At 39.4% G+C, this 7,240-nt stretch overlaps 1 pseudogene; it reads left to right on the top strand.

Annotated features, from left to right (window-relative positions):
• The first annotated feature begins 767 nt into the window (after positions 1–767).
• On the top strand, positions 768–2,394 carry LOC129025915 (testis-specific chromodomain protein Y 2-like; annotated as a pseudogene).
• Positions 2,395–7,240: the final 4,846 nt, after the last annotated feature.

Below are 7,240 nucleotides of genomic sequence, written 5' to 3'. Positions count from 1 at the left end.
AGACAACCCTGGCTAACACGGTGAAACCCCTTCTCTACTAAAAATACAAAAAAATTTACAGACAAGGTGGCAGGCACCTGTAGTCTCAGCTACTCGAGACGCCGACATAGGAGAATGGCGTGAATCCAGGAGTCGGAGCTTTGAACGAGCCTACATCGCACCACTGCACTCCAGCCTGGGTGACAGGGTGAGACTCCATATCAAAAAGAAAAAAAAAAAATTAACAACATGCACCTCCACAAGTTGTTCTCCACGTATCTTAAAACACAAATATATTTAATTTAAAAAACACTTCTAATTTCTGTTTTTGACATAAAATGAATAAAGGTATAATTTTGAGGACTCAGTAAGTGAAATAGTGGAGGTAAATTATACAGGAGTAAAGGTTTTGTATGTTACTGAAGGTAAGCTAGTGTAACTTTAAAAATGTTAGAACATTAGAATGTTCCATACAATCGTCATAGCAACCACAATTAAACAAACAAACACAAAGGAGTAACAGGCAGGAAGAAAGCTTTCTGTTCTACACCAGAAGGTTGTGGCTGTGGATTTAGCTACTCTCACCTGAGGCTACTGAGCAAGCTCTCATGCACCATAGCATAGCTGTTATTTCACACAATTTTCACTACACCAGTGGTGACGAAATAGAAGAGGTTCATCCATACGCAGAAGCTGGTGAAGAACTGGAGGCAGAAAGGAGTGGCTATGTAGAGACACAACTGAAACAATGTTGGCACAGCAACTGCTCCAATCCTGTGTCTTTCCTCATGGCTTCCCAGGAGTTTGAGGTTGAAAGTATTGTTGACAAAAGACAAGATGAAAATGGGAATACAGAGTGTTTGATTCGGTGGAAAGGTTAGGACAAACAGGATGACACTTGGGAACCAGAGCAGCACCTCACGGACTGTGAAAAACGTATACATGATTTTAATAGACGACAGACTGAAAAACAGAAGAAACTGACATGGACTAGAACCAGTAGAATTTTTTCAAACAATGCCAGAAGAAGAACTTCCAGATCTACAAAAGCGAGCTATTCTAAGAACTCTCCTAAAACGCTAGTGACTGATAGACACCACAGATCCAAAAATAGCAAGTTATTTGCTGCCAGCAAGATCGTTAGGAGGAAGGCAGCTTCAATTCTCTCCAACACACAGAATATGGAGATAATAAATTCAACTATCAAGATCCTTGCACCTGACAGCCCCTTTAACGACAAGAAAACTGTGAGTGGCTTTCAGAAACATGGGGAACTGGACCCTGTTGCAGCAGATCAGTAGGACACGGTGGTCTTCAAGGTGACAGAAGGGAAATTCCTCCAGGACAATTTGTCACATCCTGGTGCAGAACAAACTGGAATAGAGAACAAGACTCAGATACACCCACCAATGTCACAGATGTCTGGCTCAGTTACTGCTTCCATGGCCACAGGTTCAGTTACCCAAAAAGGTATAGTGGTATTAATAGACTCATTAGCAGCCAATGGAACAACAGAGGTGCATACCTCAGTTTCAAAGGTGAAAGGTGGGCAAAGAAATATTACTGATGACAGCAGAGGCCAGCCTTTTATCAAGAAGACGTACTTTACCGTAAGGTTAACAGAAAGTGCCAGCACATACAGAGACATTGTAGTGAAGAAAGAGGATGGATTCACCCAGATAGTGCTATCAACTAGATCGACAGAAAAAAAATGCACTGAATACAGAAGCAATCAAAGAAATGGTTAAAGCTCTGAATAGTGCTGCTGTGGATGACAGCAAGCTCGTGCTGTTCAGTACAGCTGGAATTGTCTTTTGTTGCAGTCTTGATTTTGGGTACTTTGTGACACACTTAAGGAATGACAGAAACAGAGCAAGCCTTGAAATGGTGGACACCATCAAGTAATTTGTGAATACTTTTATTCAATTTAAAAAGCCTATTGTTGTATCAGTCAATGGCCCTGCCATTGGACTAGGTGCATCCATCCTGCCTCTTTGTGATCTCGTGTGGGCTAATGAAAAGGCTTGGTTCCAAACCCCTTGTATGACCTTTGGACAGAGTCCAGATGGCTGTTCAACTATTACATTTCAAAAAATGATGGGTAAAGCATCTGCCAATGAAATGTTATTTGCTGGGCGAAAGCTGACAGCACGGGAGTCATGTGCCAAAGGCCTGGTCTCTCAGGTATTTTTGAGTGGAACTTTCACCCAAGAGGTTATGATTCAAATTAAGGAGCTTGCCTCATATAATCAAATTGTACTGGAAGAATCTAAGGCCGTTGTTCGCTGTAATATTAAGTTGGAGTTGGAACAGGCCAATGAGAGAGAGTGTGAGGTACTGAGGAAGATCTGGAGCTCAGCCCAAGGGATAGAATCCATGTTAAAGTATGTTGAAAATAAAACTGATGAGTTTTAATTGTCAGTCTGTCTGCTTAGGACGCGAGAACTAAGCTGAACCAAATGCATCATGAGTTGCAAGATGCCCTAATCCATCTTCATAGCCCAAAACAGTTTCACCCATAGCTAAGGCTTGGAAACAAAACCGGAAATGTCCAAGCCAGGTATTGAAATTATTACATCATTTTTAAGCACTGTAGTTTTAAAAGAAATAATAAAACAGCTTGTTTGCCCAAATGTGGTTATTTTATGCTCACATAAGCCCAAATATAAAAGCAGACTGTTGGGTACTAGATTCTTCTTGGAAGCCCTAATGTGTATCTATGGCTACTACTATATATAAGACCAGAGTTGTGTTTTATTGGATGTTTATGACAGAGAATCCTGTAATAATGTTGATTTTTCTTATTTTTGTATGCTACAATACCTCTACTGGGTTATAAGGCAGCCTTAGCTTCCCTCCCAGAAGGACACAGAACTGTATGAGATGGTGCCCTTGACTTTACAGTGGCACAAGCACTTCAGAGACACACAATTATAAATTAAAAGACTTTTCTTTTAGAATAAATATTTCTGGCACAAAATTCACTGATGATCATTCTCCTAAACTGAACATATGACTAGAATTTGTGGTGAGATATCACTTGATTTTATTTTCCTTTATAAATATCTGATTCTTACCTAGTTAACAAAAGAAAACTTTATCTCTCTAAAGTAAAACTTGTTGCACCTTATTAGTGAATTATGGAATCATTTTTGTGGAAATATCCCGGTTCTAATGTTTGTAATGTGAAGATTTAGGTTACCTTAGAGTGTGTTCTTGTTAATAAGTTAAAATTCTGGACCCATTATTAAAGGCAGAAACTTCTTTCAAAACAAAGACACCTACACTCTGTATGGGCTTTAAAAGTATCAGTGTCTCTTTTTATGAGCACACAAATTTCTAGAACACTGTATGTGTTCAGTTACCCAAAAGCTCTATGAATACTGTCTTGCTGATTTTTATCGAGGCTCCATTACATAGGCATAATTGAATAATCCACTGGCCACTGGTGATGAATGTCATCTTTGTCACAAGATCTCTAGGGTGCCGCTTCACCAGCCAACAGTCTCTGTGGATGATGTCACCTTTGTGCAAGTTTCCCTTGAGCCTGCTTGTCTAATTTTACACACCCATCTTACAGCCTGCACTCAGCTCAAACTATGGGCTTAGGTTTCAGTTTGCTATGGATGTGCCAGGCACAGAATGGAGGCAGATGCATGAGTGAGTGTTGGTTGAGTCCAGCCACTGCACACAGCTTTGCATGTTATCTGTGATGAGGTAAGCAGGTCAGGCGCTCGTACAGGTGACAATTCCCTGCAGATCTTTAGGTGAATCAGGCATACCACAAGCTTTCTCTTCTGCAGACACTGAAGGATGCAGTGTCATCCAGAAAAGAAGAAATGCCAGAAAATGCAAAGACCCAAAGACGTCATCTCAGCCCTGGCTTGGGAAAGGTTTAGATCTAGGATATCTAAAGGGCAAATGTCCTGCTTTCCTTTTTCTTCTACTTTTCTTTTTTTCTTTTTCTTATCTATGGAATCACTATGGCTTAAATTAGGATTTTCAAAGGGCTGTGTCTCTCTTTCTACTGGAGATTAGGATCTTGTCTTTTCTTCACTCTTTCTCTCTTTGACTGCTTTTCTCTCTTTGACATGCTATAGAAGAAATGTGTTTTGGCCCAGCATCTTTCTGTTGACTGTAGGGCTATTTGTCAGAAACAGTAAGATTTTGGCTTAGCAATAACATAACGTCTTCCTATTTAAGACCCCCCCAAAAAGGGCTAGATATTAGGGAGTCTCTATATATGTACTGATGTATCATAAAACTTCCCCAGGTCTTACTTTATTTATTTAAGGCACTGTAATGAAAAAGAAACTTGCACTTTACTGGCACCTCATTCATTGGGCATTTCCTATAGGGGTAGTAAGGAACATGGAGGGTTGGATGTAAAAACTGGAAAAGCTGATGATGATGTGACTAAAAGATTCTCTACATCAAGAAGATGAGAAAACCTGGAGTAAGAAAATTTTGTTTTGATTGTTTCCAGGGAGAATGTTTCTCTGATGTTTGTGAGTTGTTTCTTGTGGGCTTTTCTGATATGACTGCTAAGAAGGCATGAACAATTTTACAATATTTACAAAGATGTTGGTTGTTTCACGGGGCGAAAAGCCTTGCACATAGGAAACTTCAAACAATGTGCCTTCAACCCTCAGAAACTTTCTAGGTCTTCAATAATATTGACAAAGAAAAGCAATATAGTTGTGGTGGGTTATTGGGAAAATTTCCACAGGCAGAGAAACAGCCTGGACTATCAGGCTGCAGAGAGAATTTTAAGAATCCTGTACAATCCCATGGCCCAACCAAATAATTTTTTTTTTAAAGCCCAACTTTTTTTGTGTGTGTGCTTAAGACATGCCCACAGCTACTCAGATAAAAAAACAAGACCACGCATTAAAATGTTGTGTCTTTTGTGTAACCAGATTGCTTTCAGGAAATAGTCTCTTTTTCAGAACATGTACATATTGGACTCCAGTGTGTTACAAAGGGCACCTTATATTATTAAACATGCTTCAGGCTCTGAGCCAAATTTCTGTAAATTATCATTTTAGCTTCTGGTCTCATGCCAAGGTCCTGGGCCATGCTTTCACTTTAGCTCTTGTGTGGCTCAGGGCCAAGTCCCTGAGCCAAGCTGAGTCATTGCATCAGCTATTAATAGTTCCAGGCACAAGGACCCAGGAAAGATAAGTAGTACTTTCTTCAAAACTAGTTAGTACATTTTCTTTCTTCTGAGTCCATAAAAATATCAGATTCTTTCTCAGAGTGGGCGACTGACTCTACTCCACCAGAAGTTAACATATTACACATTTGCTATCATCTCCCCTTTTGCATTCATAATTTTTAATTTTCTTGAGATTAAAAAAATCTGTGTGTCACCTGATAGATTTTGGTTCACAGGGGTACAGCAAGGTTTGTTTTTGGTTCACGGACTGGGAAAGGCTTTAATTAAAAAGGCCACTAGTAGCTGGGCATGGTGGCTCATGAGTGTTATCACAGCACTGTGGGTGGCCAATGCAGGCAGATCACAAGGAGATCGAGATCGAGATGATCCTGGCTAACATGGTGAATCTCCCATGAAGTCTATTAAAAATACAAAAAATTAGCTGCATGTGGTGGTGGGCATCTGTAGTGACAGCTACTTGGTAGGCTAAGGCAAGAGAATGGCATAAATCCCAGAGATGGAGCTTGCAGTTACCCAAGATCTTGCAACTGGACTCCAGCTTAAGTGACAGAGTGAGAATCCATTAAATAAAAAAGGTGAGTAGGAGTGCAATTCCAAACTACTTACATTCATATCTGCAGCTTGTCTTCTATTTGCATTCACATCTGCCCCTTGTTCTCTGTGTTTGTTTGTTTGTTTTTTCTTTTTTTAATTTCTGAAGAGCAAAGAAAGCTCTGGGCAAGTGCCAGGTAAAATCCGATAGATTGCCTGCCATTCTTACTAAGCTTAGGAGAAAGGGATGTTGGGAGACACATTGGCAGTCTCCTTTCACCCTCCACTGTTGAAAATGTTTCCTCTGTTCCAACTATTTTCTTTCACAGAGGATCCAGCTGTCACATAGGACTGAAAGGATATCTAAGTTAATTGAAGATTTCTGGATAAGACTATATCACGGTGTTATGTGAAGACCTCAAAACTAACTCGTTTCTGACAGTCTGTCAGAGTATTGCCACCAAAAATTTCAGGCTCTTCTGTGGCATTTTATTTGTTTATATTTTGCATTGTGTTGCTAATATCCCTCCTGTTTCATCTTTGTATGCAATGTTGCGATCTGGAGATGTAAGCGCACTGGTAAAAGTCAGTCATTAGAAATATAATTCAAAGAGTTGCTATTTTGTGATTTTTTTCTTTCAAATAGGAAGAATTCAAAATTGTGATCTAAACATTTTTATTTGATAAGGATCTTTTTGTCCGCCAATGATAGATATTCACGTCACTGTAGGGAATGGCATACATTCAAATAAAATTTCTCTTTTTTGGCTGGTTATTTCTCTTTAAAAAGATGCACACAACCATATATATCTAAAGAGATTCTTTGTGAGACACATCTTTTTTCTGAAGAGAAACATACTGTGGGGACAGGTGATGATAGTTAACCTTCTTTTTCTCACTTTTGAGTATATAAACCCGGGATTCAGCATTTTCATGGAACATTTTAGATCTTAAAATGCAACCTAGTGAAATGAACTTTTTCTCTGTGGGGAAGCCTTGCCAGTACTTTGCACAAAACCCTTGGTTTTTTAACTCCTCTCTTTCCTATATCTCTCTAATAGTAATAAGACTCTGTGCCCTATCAGAAAACAGAAAATTTCCACTTTCAATAATCAGAAAGAAGGTGCCTTTGAGAGACACATTTTAGCTAAGTACTGTCTTATGAAAGCCAGCCATACAAGCTTTACTTGTTTTGAGGCACACCTTCTTCCTCCAGCAGCACTGACATTTAAACTAACAGATAATTTTATGTTTCAAAGTCAATTGATCTTATTTCCTGCAATTTCAATATTTTTTTCTAAGCCATAGCAAGGCAAGCCACAAATAGCATTAAAATTCTTACTCTATACAACTGTCTTGCTAGAATCCAATGACTATACCTTCTTTTTTTTTAGGTTCCCAAGTTACTTTGGTTATCTTCTGGGTTGAGTAGACTTAAGAAATCAACCAGGAGTCACCAGTGGAGAGCTAAAGCCTGTGCAGGTAAACGTTACTTGTCCTGGTCTCCAGTTCCTCTGGAACTGTGGGTGAAGGTTTAGCTTGCATCCATGG

Source organism: Pongo pygmaeus, chromosome Y, assembly GCF_028885625.2.
Source record: "Pongo pygmaeus isolate AG05252 chromosome Y, NHGRI_mPonPyg2-v2.0_pri, whole genome shotgun sequence".
Taxonomy (NCBI): Eukaryota; Metazoa; Chordata; class Mammalia; order Primates; family Hominidae; genus Pongo; species Pongo pygmaeus.
Note: the sequence above shows the minus strand (reverse complement) of the source record. Positions and strands in the feature narration are given on the sequence as shown.